Below are 20,573 nucleotides of genomic sequence, written 5' to 3' on the forward strand. Positions count from 1 at the left end.
GTTATCTGGAAATGAAAGACAAGGATGAAAAACAGAGACAGCTATGGGAGTGGTGGTCAGCAAATGTGATTAAATTCCTTTCAGATCTCATCCTGCCCCATATATTTGTATTCTAATAGAAACTGTTTCTTGTCCACAGCAAACCCTTCTGTGAGAGGGGCAGCCCACGCTTAAATGAATTTCAGATGACTTTTCTGGGCTCCTACACCATTATCTTACTTGGCTCCTCCACATAAGTATCTTTCAATTGAAATATACTTGACTTTTCTTTTTAGAGACAGGGTTTCTGCAGAGTAGCCCTGGCTAGCCTGGAACTTGCTATGTAAGTAAGACTAGCCTCAAATTCAGAGAGCCTTGAACTTACACTGTTTTAAGAATACTGGGGTTAAAAGTGTGTGCCACACCAGGCCTTGGAGTGTAACTTAAGAACTACTCAAGTCACCCACCAAAATCTTCATGTAAACTCTTCTATCCATCTCCTCTCTCTTCCTTTTCAATTAACCTTTCTGAAAAGTGCTGATACTCTGGCATGACACTTTATTTAATCAATTTTGAGTTGTGGGTTTTTTGTTTGTTTGTTTTGGGGGTGGGGACACAGACTGTATTCATGTCTCTCGTGTGTATGGGTGTCCTGCCTGATGTGTATCGGTGCGACACAGCTCTACTGGCCTTCACAGAAGCTAGAAGAAGGCATGCATCACATCCCTTAGAACTAGAGCTATGGACAGCTGTGTGCCAGCATGTGGGTGCTGGAACCTGAACCTGGGGGTCCTCTGGACGAGCAGCCGGTGCTCTTATCATCTCCTAGCTGCTATCTAACCGACAGCTCACAGCACTCTTCAACACTCTGATCCCTGCTGAAGCATTCTTTCCCCGACTTTGCTACACACCCCTGATTTCCATACTACTCTCAGTGGTCTCCTCCTGTCTCCCTAGGAGACTAACCCTCACCTCCCCAGCCATTAAGCACTGGTATTCTTCAGGGCTCTTCCCAGACCTTCCGTATGCTGCCTCCCTAAATCTCATGGATTATGCTTCTTAAATATTTGAAAGCTTACATAGTTTTTTAAAATCAAACCTTAATCTCCAAGCTAACATTATTATCAGTGCATAATACAGACTTTTTTATTTTGTCCGTTTGCACACATAGGTAGCACTACCCTAAGATGAACTTTTTTTTTAATTAAAATATTAGATTTGTCTTTATTTTGTGTTTGAGTATTTTGCCTGTATTTTTGTTTCTCTGCCATATGAAAATTGTCATGTGGGTGCTGGAATCAAACCTGGGTCCTCTGGAAGAGCAGCCAGTGCTCTTAACCATTGAGCCATCTCTCCCTGAACTCTTAATACATCTAGAAAAACAAAATCATAATTTATAAAGAACTAAGAAAATGCCCAGTCATGTAAATACTAGGGAAACAGTACATACCTTTATTAAATTAACAGCAAAGCACTATAAAATACCAGAGGATTAGCCAGGCATGGGGGCACACACCTTTAATCCCAGCACTTTAATCCCAGCAGGTAGAGGCAGGTGGATCTCCGTGAGTTTGAGGCCAGCCTGGTCTACAGAGCAGGACAGCAAGGAATACATAGAGACCTTTCTCAAAAAACAATGGGAGACATGCAACCCCGACACTATTAATGAAACTCCGCTATGCTTGAAGATAAGAGCCTAGCATAACTGTCCTCTGAGAGGCTCCCCCCAGCAGCTGGTGGAAACAGATGCAGAGACCCACAGCCAGACAATAGGCAGAGTTCAGGGGGTCTTGTGGAAGAGCAGGAAGAAGAACTGAGGGAGCTGCAGGGGTCAAGGACACCACTAGAAGACCTACAGAGTAAACTACCCCAGACCCATGGGGGCTCACAAAGACTGAACCACCAAAGAGCACGCATAGATTGGTCCTAGACCTCCTACACATATGTAGTAGATGTGCAGCTTGGACATCATATGGGTCCCCTAACAAGAGGAGTCGGGACGCTGTCTCTGACTCTGTTGCCTGCCTTTAGATCTCCTTCCCCTAGCTGGACCTTCTTGTCTAGCCTCAGTGGGAGAGGATGCGCTTAGCCCTGCTAAGTCTTGATGTGCCAGGGTGGGTTGGTACCATGAGGAGGTGGGTGAGAGGGTGGGACTGGTAGGAAAGGGGAGAGGGGGCTTCAATCAGGATGTAAAGTGATTAAATAAATAAATAAATTATTGGAAAAAAAAAGCAACAACAACAACAACAAAAAAATCAGAAGAATAGAAACACACTTTCATATTACGATTAAGATGAAAAGTTATGGCTAGGACTGGGCTGATAAGACAGCTCACTCAGAGATTACAACCAAATCTGTTGACTAGAATTCAAACCTTAGGAACCAACTGGTAGAAGAGCTGAATCCTACAAGTTGTCCTTAGATCTCCATTTGCATGCCATATGTAACCTCTCCCTACATACATAAATGTAACAAAAAAGTAAAACGGTATATCTGTATAATATGTGATATTAGACAGTTCCTTTTACCTTAATGTCTAACTTCCCTTGCTAGCAAATTATTTTATTTGCTTGCCAATTATCTTGTACTAAAAAATGTGTAAGAAGTTATGGTAAAAAAACAAAAAAACCCTGAAGGTCTGAAGAACATAAACAGCACAAAACAGCACAAATCTGGTCAATAAACTCCCACTTTAAAAAAGTTATTCTTAGCCAGGCAGCGGTGGCTCACACCTTTAATCCCAGTATCTGGGAAGCAGAAGCCAGCCGGAGTCTGCAGAATGAGTTAGTTCCAGGACAGCCAGGGCTGCACAGAAACCTGCCTGGAAAAAACCAAAACAATAAAACCTTTTATTCTTAAAACTGTCACATTATTTTACTACAGAAAGATAAACTTGCAAGATATTAAAAAAAAAAAAAAGTAACTAAAAATCAAGACCACCAACAGGAGTGCAATTTGACTGTCACAAACTTAGCTCTTCTCCCCAAACAAGATCCCCTGGATTCTTTGCTGCTCCCAGTAACAAGGCTGAACTCATTTCACCCACTTTCCCACTACAGTACTGTGCACTGTCATTTCATACAAAGAAAATACCACTAGATTCTAATTAGCAGCATAAAATCTGGGGCTTTAGTCTAATTTTGAGTCTCATTTGAAAGCAGCAAAACGAAATGATACTTGTGGGCTGAATTATGGCTCCTGAAATTACCAGGCCTTAATCCTATGCTACCTAATTTGGAGGTCAGGAAAAGACAGTCTTGTAGATATGATTAAATTGGGAATTTGAGATGGGAAAGTAATCCTGGATGATCCATGTCTACAAATGCAGCCACAAGTGCTTAGAAGAGTTAGAAAATAGCTGGCACACAAAGTCACCTGACAGACAGAGAAATCTGAAGATGGTCAGTGAGACACGGACTAATGCGCCTACAAGGGAAGGACAGACTGTTGACAGACAAGCAGGTGGGGAAAGCGAGGGGAAGCGTCTCCCAAAGCCACTGGTGTGAGCACACTCCTGCAACCCCTTGACTGTGACTTAGACCAAGTGAAACTTACTTTACAACTGTAAAAGGGTACAATTATTCTAAACTGTTTTAAGCTACCAACTTTATATTATAATTTATTGTATCAGTTGTGAATATTGACATAATACCCAGTAATGGTAATCTGTAGTAATTTTAACAGCCAAAGGAGAAAAGCTTTCTTCTTCCCTACCTCAAACTAAGAGGACTATTATACTCCTCAAAGAATGGTCATAATAAATTGTAAGTCTATATAATTCAGTATGGGAGTTTAAATTCCAAGGGGAAGATAATAAGATAATATAAATGACCAGATATTCTGACAAGTGGAGTTTTCTAGTCACACTATTTTGGCATAAACAGAAAACAGAAACAAAGTTTGTGGAACTTCGAAGCTAGAGCTGACCTGGAAATAATAACCAACCTGCTGGCTACCTTTCACAGTGCTGGAAGGTGCTATGCATGCCAGCAGGAAAGAAAAAAAAATAAGTGGACTTACCCCGTGGTGGACCCTGCTCGTTACAAAACCAACCTCACAGGGAAGGTGGTCCTGCAGGACCGGTGGCGATCGACTACTTTCTGACTGGACCCCAGGCTTGCTCCACTGGAGGGAAGGGTGCCTGGTATTATAAACCTGGTCAAGGGCTCAGGGCTGAGGAGATCCTGGACCACAGGGTAGCAGCTCTCAACCTGTAGGTTACAACTCCTCTGGGGATCCTTTCACAGGGGTCACCTTGGAAAACATTATGATTCGTAACAGTGGCAAAATTACAGTTATGCAACTGTAACTCCATAATAAATAACCTTATGGTTGGGGTCACAACATGAGGAATTGTACTAAAGGGCTGCAGCGTCAGGGAGGTTGAGAACCAGTGACTTCGGGGGAAGCGTACTACTGTAGTGTTGCTAAAGTCTCTTGCCAAACTGCCTTTAAATATTTACGTTTATACCCACAGGCTAACGCTGTTCTTGGTCTGGGTCTGGTCAGAGAAGCTGCTGTTTGTAGTGGGCATCAGTCAAGGCAGACGTAACCAGTCAAAGTGCTGAGAGCAGCACTTGTGAGCTGAGTGCCAGCCCTAACAGGATATTTATATCATGCTCCTCCCTTCTCCTTGCCGCTGCCGAGGCTCAGGGAACACTGAGGAAGAGGCGGAGGAGAGGATGCAAGAGTTGGAGGATGGAGAGGAGTGCTACGAACTCAACAGCAGCTATGGGGACCTGCTCAAGGCTAAGCCAGGCAATTCCAGCCTACAGAGTGGCTTCCGAGCCTCCCGTTCCCAGTTGAGAAGCTATGGCAGCTGAGGGCTGCTGGGAGGTTGCCCACCACTGGTAGATGGCCTCACATAAAAGCACATTCACGCAGCACCAACTGAACTCAGTAGGGTAAAAAAAAAAAAAAAAAAAAAAAAAAAATTACAAAGATGACAGGGCATTAAGGTGGGAGGGGAATCTGGGGGAAAAGGGATTTGGATTGGATATGATCAAGATATATTATATACATGTGTGAAATTGTCAAAAGAATAAAATATACTCCAAAAATTTATGGAACCTAAATACAGAAATTCTGAAAAAGTATTCATGAATGTGTCCACTCTGATTTACTCTGGAAAACAAAAACTAAATTACACATAAAAAAATTAAAAAACCTGATTGTGAAACAAGAAAAATAAGAAACAAAACAAAAAAAAAATCATTAACAAAGCTAAGATATTAATTTAGGAGATAAAGAAACATTGCAACATTTTAGGCAGCATGAGTAAACTTGAGAAAAGCAAACGATCTGACTCTGGAGACGGACCTGAGAAAATCATCCAGCCAATGACAAAGTGAGTGGGGTGGAAACAGTGCCGAGTAAGCAGGCCCAGAATCTACCTAGTACACTGTAAGAAAATCAAGCTGCAGGGAGAAACTACACGAAGAAGGAACAAATCTAAGCAGGAGGAAAACAAACAACAGTGCTTTAGACAGTGCAGCATCGCTGTCACCTACAAAGGTCACACTCACGAGCTGCACAACCCAGTAAAAACAAAACAAAACAAACAAAACTCAGAATGTTTCAGGTTTACAGTTTTATGTTGTACTATACTCATAGCTTTTTGGGGACATGTGCCTGAAAGGTTTTATTAATCACAGAATAAATTTACATTTAGTAAAAGTTAGCCAGCATCAAAGCATAATTTGCTAAAAGTAATGAAATTCAGTAGCATACTGATTCAGACAAACTTAACATAACCCCTCCTCAAAAGAGACAAATCAGCCTGGCTTCGAACTTCTTTGCAGAATCAAAAAGGCGATCATGAATCCACGTGCAGTGGTGCAGGCTTTTAATCCCAGTACTCAAGAAGCAGAGGCAGGTGAATCATTGAGTTTGAGGTTAGTCTGGTCTACACAGCAAGTTCCAGGTCAGCAAAGGCTATTTAGTGAGACCATCTCAAAAAACAAACAACAACAACAAAAAACTCCACAACTATAGCATACACTAAAAGACATTTTGATAAAATTCATTCTTTAGTAATTCATATTTAAAGTTAATATGAAACACTGTGATTAGAACAATTCCTAAGAAAGAAAACAATGTTGCTTAGCAATGTCCAGAAAGACAAGTCAATAAGGTGATACAGAGACACAAAATGATAATAAATCAAATTGTTTGTTGCCAACAACTACTGAAAACCTAACATTTACACATGAAAAAAATCATAAGGTTATATGGATATAGAAAAGTCATTAAGTATGTTATTAACAACTGTCATTTAGAAAATTAAGAGAAAACAGCAATAAAAGTAAGAAATTTTCAAACTGGTATGGCAGCACATGTCTACTATCCCAGCTTCTGGGCAGCTGAGGTAGGTAGGCTACCAAGTTCAAGGCCAGCCTGGGCAACCTAAGACCTGGCCACAGAAGTTCAGAACAGGAGAAAGTAGGACCCTTAATGAGAATAAGAGACTTTTACCTAGACAGAATCATTATAAAATTGGCTATCATCTAGTTTTAGTGGGCTATAAACTCAATATAATCATCACAAGTAGGCCTTTAGGTTCCCAGACCCTGATGAAATTTCAAAATGCATCAAAACAAACGTGATGGTGACACATTCTCAAGCATCATGAGAACTTGCACAATCAAGGTATGTAAGATTTCAGGGAGGAAATACGGGGACAGGTTCAGCCATGGTGACAACAGCTGGCCTGCTCCACCTTATAGATAACAAGAGTGAAGACTCACCCCCAATACTGGTGGAGAGCCACACCAGGACCCCGGGGAAGGTTTCTGGAATGGTCTATGCAGAAAGGGCTTTCTAAGAACAGCAGGGATGCTGCCAAGGCTGGCTCCAGAGGAGCGAGGAGCTGCGGCTAAAAAAGCTTTTACACTGAAATTCATGAGCCTGTAGCGGGGAGCGTTTGTGGCGCACACTTCCGAGGCAGGTTACATATGTAAGGGAAAGCAAGACCCTATCTACCTCAAAAACAACACAGCCCATCAGAGATAACAAAACATTCTTGAAAGGCAAACAATTCTAAGAATCAGCAATGTATGAAACAAAAATTAATCCTAAAACATGTAAATGGCTTTTAAGGCAAAAACTATCATTTTGAAACCGAGTCTGCCATAGCCAGGGGCCTGGACCTGTGCCTGAGACCCTGAAGTCCTAATCCTCTAACTTCCACCTCTGGAAAGAAGAAACACTTCAAAGGAAATGGGAAAAAAAATATGAACAGGCAATTAAATGAATAAATAAATAAACAAATGGCCAATAAATACATGGAACAACGACCGATCTCACTAGTCATTGCACACAAACTTATTTTTCACCTACCAGCTTCTTTCGAAAAAAATCTTCTTAGCCTTATTTGTGTGGAGGTGTTCTGCCTGATATACATCTATGTACCACTTGTGTGCCTGGGATACTCAGTGCTTGTGTAGTGCCAGCCCCAAGCATATTACCTGAGCCTCACCTACAGAGAGCCAAAGCTCATTTAGCAAATGCTCTAACAGCTCGTTTCCTAAAAAACTTGACATCAAAAGAGATATCCACGCCAGCAGAGCCCCTGGAACAGGAGTCAGACACGATTGTGAGCTGCCATGTGCACACTGGGCACACCTATGTCAGCGGCACAGATTTTCCTTTTGTAAACATATAACTTATTTAAATAATTTTCTTTTATGTGCATTAGCATGAGGGTGTCAGATCCCTTGGAACTGTAGTTACAGACAGTTGTGAGCTGCCATGTGAGTCCTCGGAAGTGAACCCGGATCTGCTGGAAGAGCAGGAAGCACTCTTAACCACTGAGCTATCTCCCCAGCCCGGCACAGATTTTCTTACAGGGTATTTTAGTTGGCAGTTTACCAAACCAACATTTTTTAGAATGTCACACTAATGTCAGAATTATATTTCCTCAGATTTCTGTTGATTCAGTTATTATTTCAAAACAAAAACAAAACAAAACAAAAAAAAGTAACCTGCAGGTTAACTAGATAAAAATCAATTATTCTGAAAGTTTCTTCCTATAATACAGGTCATTTATAAAAGTTAATGTAAATTTATATGGAAGTCTTTTACAAAATATCATTAAAACAAATAGTACACACATTATAAACCTGTTTCTATTACAGGCTCAATTTAACTCAGGTAACTTTATCTGTTAAAATAATAAACCTCAAAAAAAAAAATGAACCCACTTGCTCTAAGAAAAATATGACACATTTTTACCACTTGTCCTTAAAAAATTATATCCAAAATATTCCAGACCTTATTTCTGATACAAAGAACTAAATATCTGCAGTAACATAGAAGAGACAATATTAGATGAAATAAATAAATTTAAAAAGACTACCATTGCACGCTTTCAACACACACACAACCCTCACACAGATGGGCACTCTTTCAGAGAAGGAGGGGGACCAATAAAAGTGGAGGAGGAAGCTGGGGATGGGCAGCAAAGAGGGCAACTCTAAAGAGCAAGTAAGTCATAACATACACGTACAAAGATAGCAGCAAAACCCATTATGCTAACAAAAATGAAACAAAAATTCGTTTATAAGCTGGTGGGGGCTACTTTCATCATCTTCTTAAAAAACTGTACATATGGGGCTGGAGGGAAGGCTTGGCATTTAAGAACCCCTGTTGTTAGAGCAGACCTGGCTTTGGTTCCCAGGACCTACATGTTAAAAAAAAAAAAAAAAAATCAATAAATATCCTTACAATTATCCTTAAGTTTCTCCTATAATTCAGGTCATTTATAAAAGTTAATGTAGATATATATTTACAAAGTATCTTTATCATTAAAACAAATAGTATACACATTATAGACCTGTTTCTATTACACGCTCAATTTAACTCAGACAACTTTATCTGTTAAAATAATAAACTTCCATCTAAGAAAACACAACATATTTCCATCACTTGTCCTTAATTAATAGATTGTGGCTCACAATCGATCACCTGTTAGCTTCAGTTCCAAGGGACCCGGTGCCTCCTTCTAACCTCTAAGGGCACAGGCACACATGATACATACAAACAGACAGGCTAAACACTCATACATATAAAATAAGCTAGACACAAAATATCCTTGGCCTTAAAAAAACAAACAAACAAACAAACAAACAAACAAAAAAGACCACAATAGCAGCATTTTTAAAAAGCCAAGCAGCTACTAAGCAACCATCAAAAGCATTAGAGGTCTACAGCACAGTTATGCCAGGGACATGTTCAATTTTTGATTTAAATTTGGTCACAATCTTTGAATTACCCAATTTTTTTTTTTTTTAACCCTAGTCAGAGAAGAAAGAAGCAATCATTATTTGGATGATTTTATCTCTAAGTAGCTCTCTTTTGCACATTCATGATGTTTTCAAGGGTTTAAAAAAAAAAAATCACTGATCAAAGTTACCTGCATTGCATTTATACCAAATACTCATATAGGCAAATCTACAGACAGGAAAGAGATAAACAGATTTTAAGGATGGAGAGAGAGGAACAGGGACTGAGTCCTGGAGGGGATAAGTTATCTCTGGGACCACGGAAACACCCTGCCTGAACTGGGGGAAGGAAGCACCACTGCACCCGAAGTCAGTGCCTCGGGAGGCTAAGGTAGGAGGAAGGAGTACACCCAAGAACTGGAGACCAGTTTGGAAGACAACAATAAGATCCTGGGCCCCAAACAGTTTTAAAAAAAGCACACACAGCAACTGCAGTAATGGCCGCATAATTCTGCGAACATACAAGAAAAGCTACTAAACTTTAAATGGGCAAATTCATGACATGAGCTATAAAAGCTGTTTAGGACAACTGCTATAGCTTTCTCTGTGTTATTACATAAATGGCTAAAACAAATGGCCATAAGACTAGACATACTAATATGGAAAAGATCTGTATTTGTTTTTGGAAAGGTTAAAGACATTATTGAAAAATTTCTCAGCTGCCCAATATTTCATCATATAGCCTCAACTAAATATTTATTTTTCAATTAAATTATTTACTTCCCTTTAACAGCAAAAAGCTTCAAATAATGCAAATGAACACCTGTATTAAATATGGTCCCAAATAAAAACTTTAAAACATTCAAAATGCAGCTACAATCAACTGAAGCAACCAAAAGGCAGCAAAGGTCATCTTTTTAACCCAAACTATTAAGACAGAACTAGTTCTTACCAGACCAGGTAAAAGTTTACAATTATTCCAGCTAGTTAGCGTTTGTACAGATGCTGGCAACAGTTTCAGAGTGCTATCAAATCTTCTAGACCTGCTGAGATTTGGATTACGTAACGCATAAAGTGGTTGTCTCATATTTTACCTACATGTGTCTTACACAATTTTTTAAAGTAAATTTTACAAGTATACTGAATAACTGCCTGAATAAAAACCTGAACTAAATTTAGTTAGAGGGCTCTAGCGACAATAAAAATTATAGGCTGACCCATTTTCTCCAACAATTATAATATGGATTTAAATGACACAGAACTATTTCAACTATGAAGTTTTCTAAGAATGTTTGATATGTACAACCTCAATTGGCCTTATCTGCTAACTGATCCAAATTTATCAGTTTTGAGTAATAACTGCAAATTTTAAAATAGAGCTAATCCCTTGTTTGCTAACGATTCAGATTTGGCTGACCCAGAAAACACCAGCTGACTTCCTGAGCCGGTCATCTCTTTTCAACTGAATGTCTTTAGTATTTACTAAAAACCTTGAATACTGAATGCAAACGGAGAAACGTAACTTATTTAACATTTGAGGTGAGAAATGCTTCAACACAGGAAATTCATGGGGCTTCTGCATGTTTTACATATGAAATGTCCCTCTAGGAAAGACAGTCAACAGCAGCTGCCCTGACAAGACTTCTGAGAGATCTGTCTTCCAGGACAAATGCCACAAACATTCACTCAATCTACACACTGACACACACATTTCCTATGGATAAGGATGCTGGGAAAGGAAGGAAGAATAAAAATGAAGACGAAAAAGTTCTATCCAACTACCACCTACATCTGAATAACCGCACTTCTGATAACATGGCCCACAGGGACTGTCCTCTGGCTACCACTCCCCTTGTCTCGGGAAATGGAGCTGTCTTCCAGCCACAGGCTCACAGAAGCTTTTAGCTCCTTTGGAAGCCATCACTGCCAGAGCAGCCTCTCCCTGTATACTGAAGCTCCAGAAAGGAAGAGGGCATGCCTTTTGGTATTTAGCACAGGACAACACCTGACAGGATACAGGTGTGCAGGAAATGAATGGCAGCTGCCATCTTCATGGAAGCTGACCCACCAACCAACTCTTAGCATTTCCATCTTGTTTATCCTGCACAGTCCACTCCGTTTCATAGCCACAGAAACACTCATAATAGATATAAATATGAAAACACTGAGCTGGGCATGGCAGTGCTCATGTGAAGTGGGGAAGGAGAATAAGGTGGCAATATCTCTCGCATTGAGTTGTTTGGAGACCAGCCGGCGCACCCTAATGAGATCCCTATCCAAGGAAAACATAAACCTGGAGGGTTATGAATAAATTAATTAAAAAGTCTTTTTACATGAAAAGCCACTTAGGGGAGCAGGAGCCACTCCCTCTGGCACAGCCTTGAGGTTGTAATAACGGAGCTCCTTTCCCACGACCCACAGCCAGTATAGGGCCAGCGGTCCGGTGCCTGACAGATGATGGAGGACCCACAGTAGCAAGACATGTTTGCAGACAGATGGCAGATCCGAACTTACTGATATGGGCTAACCTGTGGGCTGACCACACGACAGAAGCTGCCACTTCAAAGATCTACCCCTTGACATCCAAAGCCTTCCATATCTCGCTGCAAACTGTCTCCTGCACGCCAAGCCAGGACAATCTCACTCACTCCCCACCATTCTAAAGCAATGATGACAAGCTGCAAAGATGATTTTCTAAAGCCTGACAAGTTCTCAGATTTTTGCATAGAAAATAAAAACAAGACAAAATACATAGCCATGCTTTATTTTTTCACTTCTGAATCTGTTAACAAAGGAAGGCAAACCATCTTATACATGTAATAACATCTTATAGATCTTATAGATGTAATAACAAATTTGATTAAAGTTTCTACCAATCATACTAAAAGAAGCAGCACTAAGAATTTAGGCATTCAAAGTTGGTAATCAATTATATTATTCTTTGAAACAGAACATATAGTCCTTCAATAATACATTCACTAAAATAGTTCAGATTCACATAGCATGCATAAAAAATGATTTTTTTTCTACCTCTCCTTCAGCCAGTTTTGTACATAAATGCAAAGTACTAGCCTTTATTTAAACTGAATTACATATGACCTATGCTTTCTCATAGTCTGACATACTTCTAGTTCACATTTAATTTTCTGTCATGTGATCAGAAACCAGAAGAGAATGAAATGATTAAATAGACACACACTGAAGGCCTATTTCCAATGATTGAAACAAGGCCCCAATTTTCAAGGACTTCCTCCTGTACTGTATCCCTAGGAGTATATGTGTGTTTGTGTGAGTATATATGTATAGTTCAGCTTGGCGAAAAGTTCTGAAGGAAGCTAACATGACAAAATGATGTGTTTTTCACATGTTTTATGCACTGCCATATTAGATTCCAAGTCACCACAAGAGTCACATTCTTTGGACACAATAGAACTGAAGTCATATCCTTCATATACAAAGACTCTCAACAGCAGCAGTAAAAGTGCAATCAGTAGAGCTGGCCCTGGAGGAGGCAGTACAGGTGAGCCAGCCCTGTCACTTAGCTCTGTGGAAGTGGCATGGGTTACAGGGGTCAGCAGTAGTGGATGTCCCTACCCCCAGGCTCCTTGCCACTGTCAGTATTTGGACTTGAGGGCATAAGAACGGAGAGCTGGCCCTGCCCCCTCACTGGCTGTAGCTCTCAGTGGAGACAGACCAGACCAGTGCCTTGACTGGGCAGCACAGTGGAGCTGGCTCTGAGTGCATAGGTGCAGAAAAGTTGACCCTGCCTCCTGCTCATGGTGGCACTGGGTGGCCTAGCCAGAGCAGTGCTGGAGAACTTGCCCTGCTGGTGTGGATAAGGCACAGCCAGCGTGCTGACCAGCTTGGCAGCTACTCAGGCCCAGACCTAGGGCTCTGAGTTGGCCCAGCTGGGAACAGTTGGAACATGAAAAAAGGGCCGGTCCTGCTGTTCCAAAGCTGCAGGATCTCTACGACAGAGGACAACAGGATAACTGGGAGGAGTCCAGATGAGGAGCCAATATTGATGGCGTCATAGAAGCCAGATCTCGAACCAGACCAATGACTCACTGCAATGAACACTTGCAAGTGAAGATGTGTGGACAGAGGAATATAATGTGGCACACACTGTGACATAGGAGAGATGCTTCCACGATGAGATTTTTTTCTCTTTTTTATTTGGGTGAGGGGTTGCAATGGTGAAAAGTGCACATGAGGGGACAGGGAGAGGAATGGGGTACATGATGTGAAACTCAAAAGGAATCAATAAAAAAGTTAAAAAAAAAAGTGTAGCGACCCACATTTAGAGCTACTTTTCAAAGTTTCAGAACACGCATTTGGCTATAAAGCTCTGTCTCAATTTCCTCATTTGTTAGCATATCACTAAAAATGTTATCTATCTAACAGGAATAATTGCAAAGCTTTGAAGAGATAATCTAAAATATCTTCTACGAGTACCTGTTAATATAAATGCTTGTTACTGGTCAATGTGAAGGTTAGAAAAATAAGAGGCACATAAAGATTAAATTCACGACTCTCATTCGCGTCATTAATGATGCCAATTAATGAATTGAAGCCACTGATTATTCAGGAAGTTACCCACTTAAAATCTAGTAACACAATATTAACACATATTTTCTAAATACTGGAAATAAGTTTAACATTTTGAGTATCTGTAAAGATTAGCTTACAGGTATATATGAGCAGACTACATGTTACCAATCTGATTCAGATTAAATCTGTTGACAACTCTGTCTTCCTTTAACTAATATACTATCAAATTCCTGTGACTCCATAATTCCCCTGTGATTACAAGAATAACTATGCCATGATAATATTTGTAATGTCAGCTGCTCTGAAAAGGAATATGATTATAAATGTCCTATTAACCCTCAAAGCCTTAAAATAAGAAGTCAGATTATGGCCCACAATCAGACAACCTATGCTCCACACCAACGTAATCTTCTCCTACCTCATATGTATATAACCTTCACACTTAAACGCCTGCTCTCAGAAAGATCAAAACCACTTCCTCCTCCTCCAGCAGTAATACCCACTGACAGGTTTATCCCTACAAATACCTGGATGTCCACTATCCACATAGCATTGTGGTGATTCCTGGAAATTAACTTTTGTATTTCCCCTTTAAAAATAAAGCACAATTAAGATAGGTGTATATATATATATATATATATAAATACATGATTTAAAAGTCATAAAGAAGTAACACAGGCATGCTATTAAAAATGAGCTGATTTAAAGGAGGGAGGGGGCTGGAACAAATTCCAGACTGCAGATTATTATGAGGAAGACCCTGGAGAGGTACGGATGCACTCCCGAGGCAGGGAGTGCGGTTGATGGAGACAGGCGATGCCTGGATTTAAGCATAGAAGGGGCCAAATGGGAAGCACTGAAGCAAGAGGATGAACATTATTTGGGGAAGAATGTTGTATTTATAGAATGGATTAGTGGTGGTACAGGATTAGTGGGGAGAGGCCAGTCACAGTGCTGGTGCTGCTCCGGGTTGAGGTAGTAAGACTTCAAGTGTTCAGCCTTACTTAACCCAGAACAGTCACAAAGCCTTATTAATGTCCTTTAGGGGTTTTTAAAACAGGCATAATTGAGTCAAGCAGAATAATGTAGTTTCTTTATTTTTATCTTTTCTAGACATGAAATTTAACTCCTCTTCAAAATACCAACTCTATCCTTCCCAACTTATTCTCACCTTTGCTTCATTGCTGCTATTCTTCACCATCAATTTTACCATCTACTATTGCCTCATCACCAACTTCAAACCCAGCCATGAGTCTTTCCAACCCTAGAAAACCAAGCAAAATTTTCACTTTCTTCCTACTCAACTTTTATTCTGTGCATATACCAACAGTCTTTACATGTTCTCAATTTTCTAATCACATTCTGACAGTTATTTCCCCCAGTATCTTAAACTTCCATAAACTTAGTAACAATAGCTACCATTCACTTGGTACGTACTTTATGATGGAAAATGTCATGTGCCCCAGGCCTCTTTTGAGTCAAGGTCTTGCTGTGTAGCTTTGGCAGACCTTTAGCTCCCTATATAGACCAGAATGGCTGGCATGACACTCAAGAGATCACACCATGTGCCGGTATGAGCCACCATGACCAATACAAGCCTTTATTCCACCCAACCTTTACGACCTTGTAAAAGACATTTCTGTTTGCCAGATTTGTAAAGACCTGAGGCTTAAAATCAAGTGAATCAGTCAAGAACATCCACTCTGTGGGAAGCAGACCAAGTTCTAGCTTTTGAAGGGTAGTCTTGCCCCTGCTTCTTAATGGATCCTTCCCTGAGGCTGTACTGGTTTCATCTACTCAGAAATAGCTCCTCAGGTTCTGTACTAAGGCTCTCAGCCATTCAAGAGTATATTAATGCTACTCCTCAATCTCACAGTGGCAGGTGCAGGACAGAATTTTGGGCTTTAATGTCCAAAGCCCTGGAAATGGAAAAAATAAGCATCACCACACATCATCCTTTTTGAGGGGATTCATGCAGATGAAGACAACAACATACATTTACTAATTTAAAATCCAGAATGCCATGATTCAGAAATACTAACATTGAGCTTTGAAAATTCTGGTTCCAGGAACAAGGTCTTTTTAATTGAGAGAACCCACTCAGGGCTATTTTAAGACTATTTTTAAATCTATGATTCTGCAACGTCCCTCATTTAAAATGGTGTAGTATTTCCTATAGGAACATAACCTATTCCTACCCACTTGTATACTTTAAGTCACCTTCAGATCACTTTAATACCAAATACAATGGAAATGATGAGTAAATTAAGCTATACTGTTCAGGGAATATTACATGAAAGTCTATAAATGTTTAGAAACATATGCAACTTAAAAATATTGAGTCAGGGTTGATTAAACCAAGAGGTGGAAAACTATTATTAAGAGGAGATAACATCATGTACGTTAGAGGGCTGCTGTGAAAAAATTAGAGCTTTATGCAATAAATTGTCAATAGACTATAGGGCTTTTTTGTTTGTTTTTCGAGACAGGATTTCTCTGTCTGTCCTTGTCTGTACATACCCTTGTCTGTCCTGGAACTAACTTGCTCTGTAGACCAGGCTGGTCTTGAACTAACAGAGATCTACATGCCTCTGCCTGCCCCACATCCTGGGATTAAAGGCAAGGTGTGCGCCACCACTGCTGGTAAGTATAGCTTTTATTATTTGCTTACTTCTATTTATCCAGAACTTCTGTGTCATGATTTTCAAATCATCTGCCTCAAAACTAATGAATTTTAATTCAGAGGCCAAATATTAATACTACATACACTTGAGTTAATAGGTTACAAACAAAAGCATTAAGAATTATTATGAAAACTAAAGTTTCCTCTTTATTACTCACTCAAAACAATGCTGAAGACATCTCTATTAAAAACAGTATAAGCCAGGTAAGGTGACGCAGGTCTATAATCCCAACACTCGGAGAAGCAGAGGTCTACAAAGTGAATCCACGACAGCCAGGGCTACACAGAGAAACCCTGTCTTGAAAAAAAACAAAAAACAAAAAAACGCAGTATCTATAGTCTGATTTATTTATTTTTATTTACGTGTATGAATGCTTTGTCTACATGTCTGCCTGCTCACCACAGCTGGGAGCCAGAAGGAATCAGAGTCCCTGGAACTGCAGTAACTGATGGGCTGCCATGTAGGTGCTGGGAACCAAATCTCAGCTCTTTGCTGCACGAACCGCAAATGTTCTTAACCAGAGGCAGCTCCCTAGCCTGATAGTCCAATTTACCAACATATATAAATTTTCACTTCTTAGTTCCTTATAAAAATTGTCAAATCTTAGTACATTTTAGGTAAAGGTATATAGAGCTCACTACACTCAATACTTTCTCTACCCTTGGCAAAAACAAAACAAAACAGTTCAGAGTGTGGTAGTATACAGACAGGTAATATAAGGTTAAACTCATTAATATATATGTGTGTATATTCTGGAAATATGTAACGAGGTCTAAAATTGTTACTTATAGCCACTTGTGGTGGCAAATGCCTTTAATCCCAACACTGGGGAGAGAAGAGTCAGGTGGATCTCTGTGAGTTCAAGGCCAGCCAAAGCAGTGTAGTGAGATACAGTCTCAAAAAACAAAACAAAAAAATTTTTAAAATATATAATATGGAGTACATTAAACATTAAAAAGTATGAAGAAAAAATATGGGCTGAAGAGATGGCTCAGAGGTTAAGAGGATTGGCTGCTCTTCCAAAGGTCCTGAGTTCAACTCCCAGCAACCACATGGTGCCTCACAACCATCTGTAATGAGAGCTGGTGTCCTCTTGTGTCATACAGGTGTACATGTAAGCAGAACTCTGTATACAAATTAATTAATTAATTAAAAATATCATCAACCTTTCTTTTGCTATACATTACCCAAGCTTCTTGCATGAGAATGGCTAACGTGCCAGAAAATATATACATTCTTGCTAAAAACAGGAAAATAATATGTGAGGCAACAGAACTTTTAAATATTTTTGTTATCTGAAGACAGGACAAACATGACAACACATACAAGAAATCTCTTCCCAATTACTCCGTGTTACCTGTTTCTCCTCTTTGGAGGTCCACCCCTGTATGTATGTCAAAGGGATATGACTTACTTTATCTTTTCGTGTCAACTCTGCATGAACTGATTTTTGTTTAAGACTGTCTTCTGATCTGATTAAGGATGGAAAGATGATCATTTGAAGGGAACATCAAATATATATCAGAATTATTTCTGTATCTGTACAGACTAGCTTTAGGACAATCCAGTCTTTAGTTTTAAATTATCAAGTAAAGGAGTAATTTTGGTTAAACCACAATCAGCAATATTTTATTGGCCATATAGTAAACAGTCAAGGTGTGGTCTGAAAAAATTAGAAAGATGCAGCCATTTAGTAACCACTTAATTTAACAGGTGACAAAAAAGGTTGCTATACATTTGGGGGGAGGAGTGGTCAACTAGGTATTAGGTAAATTTCCAAACAAAAGTTTAATGAGACAAAATCAACAACACTCAGCTTTAACCAAACTCTATATATGTATGCATACATATACATGTATGTATGTGTATATATATATATATACACACATATACATATATACACATATACATATATATATATATATAAAATGTACTCTCAGAATGTGCATCATGTCTAACTACTGAGAGTCCTAGCTTCTTTAAACATGCTGTTTCCACAGGATGTCCATTCTTCTGTCTCTTCCCAATGGCAAGAGAAGGACCACAGGAAGCTTCCCTAAAGCACAGCTGCAAGCTTCAGGTTCTCTTCCAAAGAACAGAACCCAGAAAGAGAAGTCAACTTCAGAATGCTAAAACATCTAACTGGCTGGCACATATCAGTTAAAGGTATGTTTAACAGTCACATAATGTCAAGAGAACAAAAAATAATAATAATAATAATAGACAGTATTTGTGATGATATAAACTACCCCCTTGGCATTACTGATACAGAAGCGGAGACTCTAAAAATTAAATGACTTGTTTGTGAATACAGATATTTTCCAGCATGTTTCTAGCAGAGCAGCGTTCCTTTCATTGGGTTATGCTATAATTAAGGTTTATCACCTCAGCCCTTCATACTGAAATATAGTTATTCAAGCCATGTGAAAATATAGAGATGCAGACCTTCCAAGAAGCAACTTGATCCTTCCAATAGCCAATTATTCTGTTTTTAGACATATGGTAATATATTACGAAAACTGATGAGAAACAGTTATCCATCTTAATATTTTATGCCACCATTGTAATTACTTCCCAGATGTAAAATGAGTGTTTAGCATTAAATAAAATTTTTTGAACACACCTACACGTGTAGTTCATTATAATTTCAGTGTTGCTGCTGTAAACTTCCAGTTTAAAAGCAGTCATCCCAACATAGTTGTTTAATCGGATGTATATACAAAAATAGACAGATGAAGAGACTTGGGATGGGAACGTAACCCTTGTACCACGCAAGAGGCCCTGGGCTAAATCTCCAGCAATTCAAAACAAAACAAACACCAAAAACCCAGAACAGAACTGTAACACAGCGAAGATAATACACTTTTTGTGCTTCAAATGATTAAACAGTAAAGCTGACATTTAAAGGCAGCATGGAAGGTTGAGAAGCAGGGGTCAAACTGCTTGCTATCTTTCTAGTCTCCAGTTTCCTCTGTAAGTACAGGAATAATCTTTGGCAAAGGCCCAGAACACAAAAAAGTGTGAAAATGAAGTATTCTGTCTGGTTAAAGGGAGGTTGGGGACCAGGCACTGCTTCACTAAGGAGTGAACGCTCAGAAACCCTAAGGCCCAGAAGAGACCCTTTAAGTTCTGTGACTCTGGAGAGGGTTTCCCCTCCGTCGAGAAAGTGGTCCTGTTTGAAACCTGAAAGCCGGGGTTTGAAAAGATTGTTGTTGTCGTTTTGTTTTTTTCTTCTCAGAACTGTTGAAAATTACTAATTTCCATAACGTCAAAAATCATTTCTTCTCCTCAAACAATGCCAGTCTCCTCATACTCTTAACCACGTTTAAAAATACATCAGGCGAATTATTCCAACTAGAAGGAAACCTGAGGTGGGGGTGGCAACTCTGACCTTTGTGGATTTTTAAGTACCACTGAGAGAAGAGCAAGAGAGAAAAAAAGAATACTTCGGATGGTGAAATCTGCAAAACATCTATAACTCCAGTTGGCAGAAGGCTCTCCACAGCCAGCTGTCTTTCAAGAAAAGGACCCGAGTGTATTTACAACCCACACGCAGAAGGGAGCCGCGCCTCAACTCTCAACTAAACTCTACCATAGAGAACTTTCCTCCAATATACACGGCCAAAATGATGCAAAACCTGCCGTTCACTTCAATGGCTTTGCTCGCAGTCGGAATAATGAATGGAGCGGAGGCATGACTACCGAGTTTTGGGGCAGGGGGGGGAGGTCTCTCACTTTCAACCCAGGGGCCGAGTTCCCAAATCGTGGGGGACTGGTGTGCTTCAAGGGGCGACCCGGCTCCGGGCTCCCGGAAAGTTCCGCGGGGGCTGGGGCCCGCCCGCCGAGGGTCGCGCCCCCTCCCCGCCGCCGCGCACACCCCGCCCCCGCCCCCGCCGCGCGTTAACCCCTCGCCGCCCGCCGCGGGCTCCCGGAGGAGGCCGCCCAGGGGGTGGAGTCGTCGCGTCTCCTTCCGGGATCGCCCGGGCAGACGCCCGGCTTGTTTACAGGCCCCAGGCCTGGCCGCCGCCGCCGCGCAGGCCCGCCCGCCCGCCCCGCCGCCCTCGCCCTCGCCCTCGCCTTCGCCCTCGCGCCGCGCTTACCCGGAGCAGCCGCGAGCGGGCGGGTCCGTCGGTCGGCC

At 40.5% G+C, this 20,573-nt stretch overlaps 1 protein-coding gene across 3 annotated transcripts in view; it reads right to left on the reverse strand.

The window, feature by feature from the left end:
* The window catches only part of Ppm1a (protein phosphatase, Mg2+/Mn2+ dependent 1A), a 34,690-nt gene extending 14,123 nt beyond the window's left edge, over positions 1–20,567 (reverse strand). The window contains exon 1 of one of the 3 annotated variants that reach the window (XM_055595292.1): positions 20,536–20,567. The gene's annotated coding sequence lies outside the window, so the exon portion shown is untranslated. Of the gene's footprint in view, positions 1–14,922; positions 14,998–16,592; positions 16,676–20,535 lie in introns of those variants that run through there. The other 2 variants (XM_055595294.1, XM_055595293.1) reach the window with 2 other exon arrangements.
* Between the last annotated feature and the right edge of the window lie 6 nt (positions 20,568–20,573).

Source organism: Psammomys obesus, unplaced genomic scaffold, assembly GCF_907164565.1.
Source record: "Psammomys obesus unplaced genomic scaffold, mPsaObe1.curated_primary_1811, whole genome shotgun sequence".
In the NCBI taxonomy this organism is placed as follows: Eukaryota; Metazoa; Chordata; class Mammalia; order Rodentia; family Muridae; genus Psammomys; species Psammomys obesus.